This window comes from Heterodontus francisci, chromosome 21, assembly GCF_036365525.1.
Source record: "Heterodontus francisci isolate sHetFra1 chromosome 21, sHetFra1.hap1, whole genome shotgun sequence".
In the NCBI taxonomy this organism is placed as follows: Eukaryota; Metazoa; Chordata; class Chondrichthyes; order Heterodontiformes; family Heterodontidae; genus Heterodontus; species Heterodontus francisci.
The window spans coordinates 66,522,606-66,536,841 of record NC_090391.1 but is presented as its reverse complement, the minus strand read 5'-3'; positions in this window follow the sequence as shown (position 1 = coordinate 66,536,841).

Sequence of the window (14,236 nt, the reverse complement as noted above, 5' to 3'; positions counted from 1 at the left end):
GTCTTTAATTACTCAGTGTATCACTTTCTCCCTTTTTAATCAATGGTAAAACTTTAGCAGTCCTCCAGTCCTTTGGCACCACTCCTGTAACCAGAGAGGATTGGAAAATGATGGTCAGAGCCTCTGCTATTTCCTCCCTTGCTCCTCTGTGCAATCTGAGCTTTCAAAGATGCTAAACCCCTTAATATTGCCTCTCAATATATTTATCGCATCCAGCTTTCAAATTCCTCCTCCTTGACTGCAATGTCTGTGTCGTCCCCTCTTTTGTGAAGACGGATACAATGTATTCATTATGAACCACGCCCATATCTTCCACCTCCACAGGCAACAAGAAGGAGGAGAGGCAACCTAAACGAAAGGATACAATTGTAACAGGGGGTGCAGAAACAGAAATATCTGGGGGTGTATATGTGGACCAATCACTGAAGGTGGCTGGGCAGGTTGAGATAGCGGTTAAAAGATATAAGGGTTCCGGGGGTTTATAAAAAGAGACATCGAGTACAAAAGCAAGGAAAACATGACGCACATTTGTAGAACTTTGGTTTCACCTCAACTTGGAGCATTGTTCCCAATTCAGGACATCACAGTTTAGAAAGAATGTAGAGGCATTAGAGAGGGTGCAGAAAAGGTTCACGAGAAATATTCCAGGGATGAGGGACTTCCATTACGTGGATAGATTGGAGAAACTGGGGCTGTTTACCATCGATAAGAGAAACTTGAGAGAAGGTTTAATAGAGGAGTTCAAAATCATTAGGGTCCAGACATAATAAATCAGAAGAGAAACTGCAGCCATTGGCAGAGTGGTCGAGAACCACAGGACACCGATTTCAGGTGATTGGTGAATGAACAAAAGGCAATGTGAGGTAAAGTTTGTTTTTACATGGAGTGGTTAGGATCTGGAATGCACTGCCAGAGAGAGTGGTGGAAGTAGATTCAATCATGGCTTTCAAGAGGAAATTGGATAAGAACCTCGAAGGAAAAGATTTGCAGGCCTTCGCGGAAAGGCAAGTATGTCATTTTTTTTCAGATAAACTACAGGCAAAACCCATGGCAGTAATGAACAGCCGAAAGCAGATATCATCCATATTAGAGACTGGATGGCAAAGTGCTCAACTCTTTCTCTTGCAGCTTTTGGTCGTCTAGCTTTTGGTCGATCTCTCTCTCTCTGGTTGTTTTTCGAATATTCTCTGCCATATAGTATCAACGTCAGGACTTATTTTATCCTGGCAGCATTCCTGTTAATCCTCCTCTCTCCCAATCAGTGGTTCGTTTTGGATAAAAGAATGCCTTTCTTAACCAACCAAGGATAATTTTCGGATGGTCGCTAACCGTTAGAACTTGCAAGAGTAGTATCCCTTTGTGCCGACCACTTTATCACAATGCGTTTACATTTCGTTGTCCCTTATCTCAGTACCAGACAAATGTACACAGAAGCTGTTTTCACTGTCTGCTCGCAAGGCCTCACCCTTTTGCTGCAAGTAAACATTACAAAACTTGACATAATGTACCAGAATCCCTCTACCTCGACATTTGTCGATACTGTGCCATATTTCCTACATTTTCTCACTTTACCACACTGCAACGTAGATTTCTAATGAAACAAAATGTTAGTTTATAATAATAATAAATCAAATGTTAGTTCATAATAACGAAATTTTAACAATCAGTACCCAGGATTGTAGCTTTTATTAAGCTAATAATCTTACACGGATGAGTGATTGAGCGTTTTCAGTCTCTGATGGGCTGAGACAGAGACAGAGGCAGGAGTTATTATGGAGCTGGAAGGAGGCGTCATTTCTGATGGAGGCAACATCAGGTCAGAAGCTCAGGTCAGAGATGAGAGGGATCGCATTTCACACAACATCAGCCTGATACAACAACTAGGAATGGTGATGGAATCAATGACAGGAGTGTGGAGATTGTGGTGGAAGCAAAGGTGGAGGCTTCTCTCTGCCCCTGTTTATTTGGAAGAAATCGCAGGTGTTGGGAAACAGACGGTTAGAGTCCAATAGCACAGAGGAAGTGGAGGGTCGATAGAGATGATTGAGATCTGGAGCTGGGTATTGTCAGCACACATGTGGCAGCGAACCCCATATAGTATATGGTGTCGCCAGCTGGCAGTATATAGATGACGAAGAGGAGGAAAGAACAATGGAAAATTCTGGGACTCCAGAGGTAATAGTGTTGGTTTGGGAACAGAGGCCTTTGCTGGCAATGCTCTGGTTACAACCAGATCAGTAATATTGGAACCAGGCGTGGGCAGCCCCGCTCAATGATACCAATGTTAGAGATCTGGGGAGATCACAGCTGAGTTTGCAGCAGGTTTGGAGGAGTGGCTGGGGATATGTAGCGGTGAGGACATGGAAGAATTTTAACTCAATGATAACAATTATAAATGTAATTACTTAGCGGACTGGGAGTCAAAGCAGGTCAGTTAGGCTAAATGGGTTGGACGAGGTGGACTTGGTGAGGGTTGGGCATAGAAGCAAGGATTTGAAGCAGTTAATAGTGAGTGAAGGTGGAATTTGGGTGACTGGTCAGCAGTGAACAGGAGGAAAGGAGTCAGGAAAAGACACAGTTCTAACTTTATGGTAGCCATAAACCACTGTCGAATAAACAGGTAAATAACTGCAGTGAAACCGCAGAGAGAAGATTTTCTTTTACACTTTCATATGATCTGAGCTCCGCTGGCAGCAAGTATTGCCCCTGACAGCTTTCTGGGCCGTTTCAGAGGGCAGGTAAGAGTCAGCCACATTGCTCTGGATCTGTTGCTAAATGCAGGCCAGATCAGGAAAGAACGGCATATTTTCTTCCCTGAAAATGAATTAGCGAACCAAATGGATGCATACAGCAATTAATGGTAGTTTCATGGAACCATTGCAGAGACTAGCTTTCAATTGCAGACTTTTGTAAATTGATTGCATTTAAATTCTAGCAGTTGCCATAGATGGATTTGAACTCCCGTTACCAGGCCATTGGGTTGGGTGTCTGGATTCTTAGCCCAGTGATATTATAACTACTCTACTGACTCATCAATGACCTGTACCGTCTCTGTACCCTAATGCCACCAACACTAATTCCAGGCTGTAACCCTGGATGTGGTCCCGAATCAGAGACTCAAAGTTGACATTTGAACTTGGAAAAGGCAGGAACAGAGTGAACCGGCATTGCTTTTGTCCCTGGATTCAATTTAAACTGCAGACAGATCAGTTAAATTTGCAATATAAGCGCCAGGAGTGAACACGATCTATACAATTACATGGGAAATGTAAATGATGCCAATTATACTTGTAGCATCCGTCCAGTATGAGTAGAGATTTCAGGATTATTCCCGAGAGAGGTCTTCCTGAGAAAATGTCAGAGACATTGATTGTGTTTCATCTGTCATATTATTTACATCAAAGTAAAAGCTGCTAATGTAATGTGTTTGTTTAAATGAGTGTATATAATAGCAATGATTAGGGTATAATTGTGTCAGGGGAAACTTAACCCTGTATAAATCAGGACGCATTGGAATGGATCAGCTCAGAATGCCTGCTGGAGCTGTGGGTTCTCGGATAACAGGACTCTGTTTCTCGCAGAAATGGGATATCCATTTATGTATCAGCTACTACACATTTATTATCCTGTACTTGCAGCAATTGGAGTAGCTGGTAAGCCTGTGTCTCAGCTGTTAATGGTGTAAATGGATGTTAGCTGTGCTGCTGCACTCAGTATTACTTCTCACTGTGTGTTTTACATAGCTGGATTTTCTTTTCCAGCAATTTACAAATGGAATTTCTTCATTGTCCAGTCTTTCAGTCTTGTAGGAACTGCATTATGTCTTGAATGGTTTTGGTTTAAATAACACTGGCATTGTTACTGGATTATTCTCTGTATTGAATTTATTTAAATGTGATGTCTGAGTTAGGATCAATAATCAGACCATCAGGAGCTTTTAAAAGTTTCATGATGTGCAACTAACCGGTCCTGGAATATTTTGTTATGGATGTTTTCTCGGTGATTGATAATGAGACATCTCACAGTATTAGTGTTGAAAGGGACAAGCACAATATCCTCGCTTCCTAATAACATGGTTCAATTTTACCAGGAGGCCAATGTATTTATTGGTTATCACTGTTTTATATATATATATATATATATTCCATTTCGTGTTTACCTGACGCTGCTTCAGAGGTCTGGCTACTGAACTGTGTTTGATGCTGACTCCTTCACATCTCCTTCTCTGCTTCACTGTGGAGCCTTCACTGTCACTGGATTACATTGTAAAATAGAAAACATTGATCTGATGTTTTATTGGTTTACCTTCTATCAGTTGTAATCAAGAGTCTCCCATTAATCTGTAGATTATCAGCTGCACGCTGATGTTGGTGTTTATTAATTAAACCATCCCACATTCTAGCGGTGTACTTTATAATTCCAGGAGAAGGAATTTCAATGATTGTGAGGTTTGTCTGATGGAAGCGTTTCATCCTGTTTATTCCATGCATTGGAGATGATATGAAGAGTAGAGCTGAACAGGTGGAGACTTGAGTGTTCTGTCGATATATTAAAGTATTCACAGAGGTTTCACTATTGAAGTTCGGAGTTCCGAAGAAGGGTCACTGACCCGAAACGTTAACTCTGCTTCTCTTTCCACAGATGCTGCCAGACCTGCTGAGTGATTCCAGCATTTCTTGTTTTTGTGTCACTATTGAACAAACTGAGTCTGCGAGTAGAATCATTGTCCACGAGGCTAGTGAACAGAACACATGTTTAGAATGTTAGGAATAAAACGTATGAGAAAAGTAGCATTAACGAACAGTTTACAGGGTGTGAGTACTAGCGAGCGGTAGAGTGAACAATTGAGCGAAGGAAGGAGAAAAGGAGCAGGGGGAACGAAACCGAGGGAAAGAAATAAGCAGAAGTAAAGAGAAAGAGAAAGAAGCAGCTGTATGAATAATTCACTATCATAAAGTGCTAGAATGTCCAGAACAATTGGTGAGAGAAACTGAGTTGAAGTTCTCTGTTGTTGGATTGCGTTACTTTTACTGTTGGACTTGATCCTCTATGTTTATTTCTGTCAGGTCCTCCTTTTTTATTGGAAGTTCCTATTCCTTACCTATTGACTGAATAAACATAATCGAATCAGTTCTTCACAGATGGTAATTTATTAATTAAATACTCAACTTCAAAATCTCTGTGACTGCTGAAATCAATGAAAAGCGAGGCTGATATTAGAAATCGCTTTCAATTTATATTTAATTGCATGTGCAAACTAAATCCACTGACTATATTGTATAAACAATGAACTGTTCGCCAACACCAGTAACCACAGGGGTAATTGTTTGAATGTATCAATTGAGTTCAGTTACTGGGATCTATAGATTAGATTTCCTCTAACACTCTGCTGCAGTCTCTCCCTGTGAATCTCTGCCTCTCCTCTCACTGTATTGAATCCTCTGTCTCCTCATCCACTGCTTCCGTTTATCCATTTTCCCAAACCATCTGGTCCTGTCTCCCTTCCAGATGCAACAGGTCCTTTTCCCTGTCTCACCTCCAAATTTTATTCGCTGGCTCCGCTGTCAGCTGCCTCGTCCAACCTGGTAGGGTCAAAGGAACATCGGAGTAGGAGGAGGCATTTCAGCCCTTCGCCCCTGCTCTGCCATTCTCGATCATGGCTGATACAAGCACTCAAAGTCAGCGCTTCAGTTTTCAGCCTTTTTCCATTTGGCAGCAGTCCTAGTCTGTTCTCTGAACCCAAAGCAACAAACCAGCTGCACTTACCGCTGTCCCAAAGCCTCCCGACTTGTCTGGAGACAAATTCTTATTTAACCCATTGGATTCCATCTCGGTGAAAGCCTTTCTCATTACCCCACCAACCCTGCCGCCTCACTCAGTACTATCAGTTGATCCAGCGCTCAGTTTATTTACTTTCTGTCTCAATTTCCCAATACATTAAGAATTATGTTTCACACATTTCACTGTGGCAAAGCAGTTACCAGGTCAGTTTTAACTGCTCGATGCAGCAACAAAGCTGGAAATTTCAGCCCAGGTTCTGTCGAACAACTGTTTTGTCTCCAGGTTTGATCAGTAATTTCTCTGCTTCCTTTTCTCTCTCTTCCGGTTGACTTGGTGGCGATTGTGATCCTGTCCCACGGAAAGTGCGCACTCTCCAAATGTATCACTCGATACCTGTTGGGAATGGCAGTGGCTGATATTCTGGTCGTTATCACTGGTCCCATATTGTAGTGGATTGTTGGAATGTATTTCCCAAATTCATTCCTGAGACTTACTCCCGTGCATTGTCTCATTGCCGTTCTACGTTCTGCACCACAGTTCTTTCTGTCTGGCTCACAGTCATTTTCACCTTTGATCGATTTGTGGCCATTTTTTTGTGAGATGCTGAAAACAAGATATTGCAGCGAGAAAACAGCAGCTGTGGTTGTAGGAGCAGTGAGTGTGCTGAGCGGTTTCGTGTCTCTCCCCTGTAACTTTACACTGGAGCAACAGTACATTATTGATAATGTCCCGTGAGTTGTGGCCATAAATTGAGCTTCTTTACTTCCCCCACTTGGGGGCATTTGAATTGTTTGACTACATTTTAACCCCTTGTGTGCCGTTCATTCTGATTTTTCTGCTCAATGTTCTGACGGTAAGATGTATTTTATTCGCCAGTAAGGTCTGCAGGGGATTCCGGGGCCACAACAATGGAGAGAATCACAAGGACCCACAGATGGAGAATCGGAGAAAATCTATCATTTTACTCTTCAGTATATCTGGCAGTTTTATACTGTTGTGGGTGATTCGGGTTGTGTATAACTTTTATGCGCGTATTGCAGATATTCTGTATTATTCCTCCTACACTGACCCTCTCTTTATCACAGACCAAACATCAATAATGCTGCAGCTTCTCAATTCCTGCACCAACATGTGTATTTACGCTGTGGATTATTTCCCTTGATTCTGTCCTCGTATTGCTCTCCCATTATTATTCACTTTCATTCTGTGTTCTTTACTTCCTGGCCCCCGCGACTCCACCGCCACCCACCCCACCACACCCCCACCCCCACCCCCCCGCACCCCGCCCTGCCCCCGCCACCACTCCACACAGCTATCATGTGAAAAGATTCCTCTGAATCCTCCGTAGATTTAAGGTGAGAGGGAGGAGGTTTAAAGGGGATCAAAGGGGTAAATTTTTCACGCAAAGAATAGTGGGTATCTGGAAGGAGCTGCCAGAGGAGGTGTTGGAGGCAGGAACAGTAGCGACATTTAAGAGGCATCTGAACAGATACTTGAATGAGCAAGGCATAGAGGGATATGGACTAAATGCAAGCAAGTGGGATCAGTACAGATAGGCATTACGGTCGGCATGCACGCGGTAGGCCGAAGGGCAAGTTTCCATGCTCTGCGACTCCATGTCTCTATGAAAGCAGAGGACATAAACAGTGAAGATGGAAAGTTAAACAAGTGACACTTTATTGCAGCAGCAAAATCTCTTCCAGATTTTCGAGATAATCATTGCTGAACTTTATTAAAACGGGAGGTGAAAAGTAAAAGAGCTTCCATGCAATTTGTCGGCAGTGGTCGTTTTCCAACTTTGAAAACCTTTGTTACATTAAACTGGCAATTGTAAAGAAAATTATTTTGAATGATTCCAGGCTAAGGCATAAGTGCCACAACATCAAATAAAATACAAATAATCATTTACAGATACAACTGTAAATATGGATCCGAATTGTAGTGTGAAATGTCACCAGTTGTAAATGTTCTCTTGGCTGCATCATTTACCATGCTCTACTTTGAGGGATTGTCAGCCAGAGGAACTGAGAATCCTAATAGAAACTACCTGTTCCTCAAACTGCAGCAAACCGGCCGCTCCAACAAAAACTATTTGCCAGAATTTCAAGGTAGTTATTGTTGCACTTGTTGTAAACTGGAGGTGCCTCGTGAAAGACATTTAATACAATTTGTGTTAAATGGCCATTTTCCAAACAGGTCCCTCCAGCTTTTAAATTGCAGCATTCTATATTCGGTTGTTATTGAGGTTTTGTGGGAGGGAGAAAAATACACATAGACAGACAGGGTCCTGGGTTGTACTATTGACGACATTGGCTGAAATATCCCTCCCCCATTTCCTCTTTACAAGGGACTCAACTTGGACTGTCCCATTCCAGGGAGGAAGTGTTCAAGTGGAGGACGCTGGTTGGACGATCTGTACTTTGGGAGAAATTGATTTTTGAGTGATAGGCTCTGGGATATATGAGGACAACTTCAGGTGCCAGTCTGTCTTTTTCATGCGGTGTCTGAAGGTGCCTTTCTGTATCTCAGTCTTTGCGGCTCTGCACTCAGATGAATAGGAGCTGTCTACAGTGTGCGTGCGTGTGCGCGCGATTCCAGCCTGAACCACCATCTCTCTCTCTGTCCTATTCTCACCTTTTAACCTAATTCCCACCCTATTGCCACCCTGCCCCATGCTCTTGTTCCCCTCACTTCCACCATGGAGGAGCTGGTGGTGGGAAAGGTTGAGAGTCCAACGATGGAGCACAGGCTGTGTGGAATGGCGAGTATTAAATCTTTAATGTCCCTCACTTTCTTTGTCCCTCCCTCATCTCAATCTCTCTCTCCCTCTCTCTCTTTGTGTGTCCCATTTCTTCCACTGTCTGTACGTCTCTCTTACTGTCTCCGTCTCTCTCTCTCTCTCTCTCTCTCTCTCTCTCTCTCTCTCTCTTTCTCTCTCTCTCTCTCTCTCTCTCTCTCTCTCTCTCAGGCTTTCCTTTCTGTCTTTTTCCTTCTCTCTCTCTCTCTCTCCCTTATCTCTCTTTCCTTCTTTGTGTGTGTCTCTCCCACTTTGTCTCTCTTTCTCTCCCTCTTTGTGCAACTCTCTTTCGCTTTTTTCTCTCTCTCACTTTTAGGCTTCCCCTTCTCTCTCGTTCTTTGACTGTCTCTTCCTTTCTCTTGTTTACGCTCTTTCTCTCTCTCTCTCTTTATCTCTCTCTCACTCTCTCTCTCTCACTCTCTCACTCTCTCTCTCACTCTCTCTCTCTCTCACACTCTCTCTCTCTCCCCTCTTCCTCCCAGGCTCACTGGTTGGCTCTTTCTCTCTGTCTTTCCTCTGCGTTTTATTTATTTCTCTCTTTCACTCTCAGGCTGTCTGTCTCTCATTCTCAGGCTTTTCTTTGTCTCTCTTTCTCTTTATTTCTCTATACTCTCTACCTCTCACACTCTCAATCTCTCTGTCTCAGTTTTCCCCTCTCTCTCTATTTCTCTCTTTCTCTTTGCCTCTTTTTCTTTCTCTCTTCTGGAGATTTTTAAAAATCTCTTTCTAGCTCTCTTTCTGTGTTTCTTTTGCTTTTTTACTCTCTCTCTCTCTCTCTCTCTCTCTCTCTCTCTCTCTCTCTCTCTCTCTCTCTCTCGCTGTCTCTTCATCTCTCTCTCTCTCTTGCTGTCTCTCCATCTCTACCTCTCTCTGGTCTTCTCTGCAGCTGATTTTCTGAATTATTTTCTCTGGCGTTCTCTTTCTCTCTGGCTCTTTCTGTCTCTCTCTTTCCCTCCATCTCTTTCTCTTCAGCTTCTCTGGTCTTTCTAGATTTATTCCACCACCACACCCCCGCCCTCCTCCCGGAAATGTGGGTGCTCCCCCCCAAATCTCCCCCAGCAAATTTCTCCTCCACAAATCCCCCCACAAATTCCACCCCCCCCCCACTAATTTTCACCCACAAATATCCCCCTGGCAAATTTCATCCACGCAAATTTCCCGCTTCTGCAAATTTCCCCCTGTGATTCACAGGATAACAGAGACTTAGAGACTGGGATTCAACGGGTACAGTTTTTATTTCAGATTTCCAGCATCCACAGTAATCAACAGGGATGGAAACAGTAGTAGACTTCAGGAGGATAGAGGAAGTTTGGTGAAATGGTTAGACACACGGCAGGTTAACTTCAATGCTGAGAAATGTAAAATGATGCATTTGGAAGGAAGGCTGAGGAGAAGCGATGTCAAGTAAATGGTACAATGTGAAATGGGTGCAGGGACAGAGGGATCTGGGATTTCATCTGTGTCACTTTTTATATCTTGAAGATTCAATTTGGGGCTCGGAATCTTGTCAGTTGAATTTAGCTTCATCCTGATAAGTGTTCGCAAACGTGTTGGGAAATTTGACAAAAGCTGTTTCCATTCAGAGAAACCTGCATTGTGGAGGTGTGAGCTATATTTGCAGGGTCAGGAAATAGGGGTGTTTGAACGAACCTGCAGGTTTTGATTGATGCAATAAGGTGATAATTTGATTTGTGTCCCTTGCAGATGCACAGAATAATAGGTATTTACAGAACACCACATGAAGTAGTTTACTAATGTCTGACAAACTTCAAAGACTTCAGACACATGGAAGAAGAAGAGACAGGAAAAATATACAAAACTTGAGACAGACAGACATTAGAAGTAGGAAAATGGATCTCTTTCTGTGGGTTTTAATCTGGAGGCCTGAACTGATGACTGAAAAATCAAGAGTTGAAATCCCACACTGGGCTGTTGTGAATTTGAATTCTGTTTTTTTTCTCAAAAAAAATAAATCTGGAATGAAAAAAACCTCTGGGATGGAATGATTCACTCCTGTCTACTAGTGCAAATCCCGTATGTGTCTCAGTTTTGATGTATTAATTAACAATTTAACATGCTGGGGTAGAATGCCACATCCCCATGTTGCCAATGACACAAAACTAGGCAGCATTGTGAGCAGTGCAGCTGGAAGCATCAAATTGCAAAGAAATATTAATATCTTAAATGAATGGGAAAAACTGTGGTCGATAGATTTCAATGTCAGCAAAACAGACTAGAGAAGAATACTTTATAAATGGTAAATAGCTGGAAGCACTGGAGGTCCAAAGAAGCTTGGGAGGTCCATGTCCATTTGAATGCAGAGTAGATTTACCAGAATGATTACTGGACTCCAAGGGAAAAGTTACGAGGTGATATTACACAAACTAGGGATGTATTCCATGGAATTTAGGCTCCTCAAGGTGATTTGATCAATTTATTGAGATATTGAAGGGAACTGAAGGCGTAGTTTGGGAGAAACTATTTTAGCAGCAGCTTGGGAACATGGGAACAGGACGAGGCCATTCAGCTCATCAAGCCTGCTCCACCATTCAATTCTATCTTTGCTGATCATCCACTTCAATGCCCTTTTGCCACTCTATCCTCATATCCATTTTATCATTGGTATTCAGAAATCTCTCCCTCTCTGCTCGAAACAGACTCAACGACTGAGCTTCCACACCCCTTTGGAGTGGAGAAAACCAAAGATTAACAACCCACTGAGTAAAGAAATATCTCCTCATCTCCATCCTAAGTGGCTTCCCCCTTACTTTGAAATTGCAAGCTCGAGGAACAGTATCTCATCTACAGATTAGGCACACTACAGCCTGCTGGACTGAACATTGAGTTCAATAATTTCAGAGCATGACTGCCCCCCATTTTACTTTCATTTTTAGTTATTTTTTCTTTTTTTTTACATTCTTTTTTACATTTTTTACAATCTTTTTTTTTTGCATTTATTTCATTTCATCTTAGTTTGTTCAGTTTGCTTACCCACTGTTTTTTTCAGGTTTGCACCTGCTGCTGTGCAATATTTAATATATTAACACCTAATCTGTACTAATGATTTGTCTTTCAACACACCATGAACATATTGTTTGCCTTTGCTCCGTGATCATTTGGTCAGCTATGTGGCCTGGTCCAATCTAGACCTCCTTTGTCATCTCTTGCCCCACCCCCACCTCACTTGCTTATAACCTGTGACTTTTCTAATATTTATCAGTTCTGAAGAAGGGTCACTGACCCGAAACGTTAACTCTCCTTCTTTTTTCACAGATGCTGCCAGACCTGCTGAGTGGTTCCAGCATTTCTTGTTTTTATATTATATTTGAAATTGTGTCCCTTGGTTCTAGACTCCTGTACCTGCATCTACGCTGTCGCGCCCTGTAAGTATTTTGTAGGTTTCAATAATATCACCTCTCATTCTTCTGAACTCCAATGTGTATAGGCCCAACCTGTTCAATCATTCCTCATAAGACAACCCCTTCATCCCAGGAATCACCCAAATGAACCTTCTCTAAACTGACTCCAATGCATCGAGGCCTGACCATTTGTCAACTTTCAAAGATGCCAAACACCTTAATATTTCCCCTCTCACTCTATATATTCCCGTCTAATATTTCACACTGCTCCTCTTTAAATACAATGTCTGCATCGTTCCCCCTCTTTTATGAAGACAGAAACAAAGTATTCATGAAGAACACCATGCCCACATCTCCCACCTCCATTTGCACATTCCCTTTTTGGTCCTTAATACTCTATCCTCAGTTATCCGCTCGCTCTTCATGTATTTATTAAACATCTTTGCATTTCCCTTGACTTTACTTGGTGTTATTATTTTCCAACTGTCTCTTAGCTTTCCTGCTTTGATTTTTAATTTCATCCCTGAACTTTCTTCACTCCTCTCAGCTTTCTGTGGTATTGAGATCTCGGTATTTGACATAAGCTTCCATTTTGTGCCTTATCCGACCCAGTTTCATACTTGATTTGCAGGGCACTCGAGATTTGGGAGGCCCATCCTGTTTGTCCTTGTGGGAAAATAGTTGTTCTCAACCCTCACTAATTCTCATTGCACTGTCAACTTCATGTAGCTGCTTCCAATTCACTTTGCTAAACCCTCCCCTCCCTGGAGCTAGCATCTCCTCCGATCCCCTAAACATCCCTCATATCCTTCCTAATGTGTGGTGTCCAGGACTGGCTGCAGTATTCGAGTTGTGGCCTAACCAGAGCTTGGTAAACATTCAGCATAACTTCCATGCTTTTGTACTCACAACTATTTATCAAGTCCAAATTCCCATATACTTTTCTGACGTCTCTCTTAATATAACCTGCCACCTTCCTCGATGCACATGTACCCCCAGGTCCCTTTGACGCTGCACTCTCCCAAGAACTGTGCAATTAAGTGCAAATTGCCTCTCCCTTTCTCCTCTGCCAGAGCGAGTGCTGGAATGGCGCTGAGGAGAGAGCTGAGGAGGAGAGAGAGTGGGAGAGAGAGAGCGAGGGGATGAGAGAGAGACGGGGAAGAGATTGGGACAGAGAAACAGAGAGAGAGTGTGTGATATAGAGGAAGAGAGGGGGGAACAGAGGGGGGGGAAGAAAGGGACGAGAGGGGGAGGGGAGGGGAGAGAGAGAGAGAGACGCCAGAGAGAGAGAGAGAGATCTGGGGGAGAGAAAGCAGGGTAGAGAGGGCAAGAGAGAGGAGGTGTTATGGCCACGTGAAAGAGGTGTCTGTGGGTCTGTTACTGTCTTCAACGGGTCTTATAGTAACAGGGTTTCATTTTAAATACACTGTGTTTTAGTTCCCCCTTGGTGATTCCTTGTGTACAGCTTTCCAATTATAAGGCAACGAAATGAGCACAAACAGGATTTCTTAGGTTTAAAGAATAAAGATGAAATTTATTAAACCTTAAACTGAAACTCTAATATGGTTAACGCCTATGGATATACGATGCACCAACGCTAGCTTGCACATGCAATATAAGCATGCACATAGGGCCAAAAAAGAGCAGAAGGAAAGATAAGTAGAATAGTTAGATGCAATATATTGTTACTGTTTCTCGAGCTCGCTGAAGACCTTGTTTGAAGATATGGTCTTGCGTTTCGTTGGGGCCCAGTGTTCCTTTTAAACCTGCTTCATGAAGGCGACATTTTCTCTCTTTGAGTTTATGTGTTTTCAATGGTTTCCAAATCTGGTGACAGCGAAATGAGGGCAAATAGGAGAGAGGTCTGATAAAACCAGGAGCCAGGTGTTTTCTCAGTCCGAATCCTTTGTTGGAAGTTCAAATCTTAACAGCCAGCCAGTAATATGACTATGTTCACGATGGAGAAGGACGATGTAGGTGTAAAGGAGGGAGATTATGATATACTTGAACAAATTAGCATTGAAAGGGGGAGGCATTAACGGTTTTAGCCGGCTTAAAAGTAGATAGATGCCCAGGCCTAGATGAGGTGTATCACAGGCTGCTACGTGAGGCAAGGGAGGAGATAGCAGCGACTCTGACTCAAATTTTCAAATCCTGTTTGGGGCACAGGAGAGATACCAGAGGACTAGAGGACTGAGAATGTTGCACCATTATTCTACGGTCGCAGGGTTAAACCAGGTAATTACAGGCCAGTAGTCTGAACAACATCAATGATTGGGAAACTGTTGGAAACGATTCT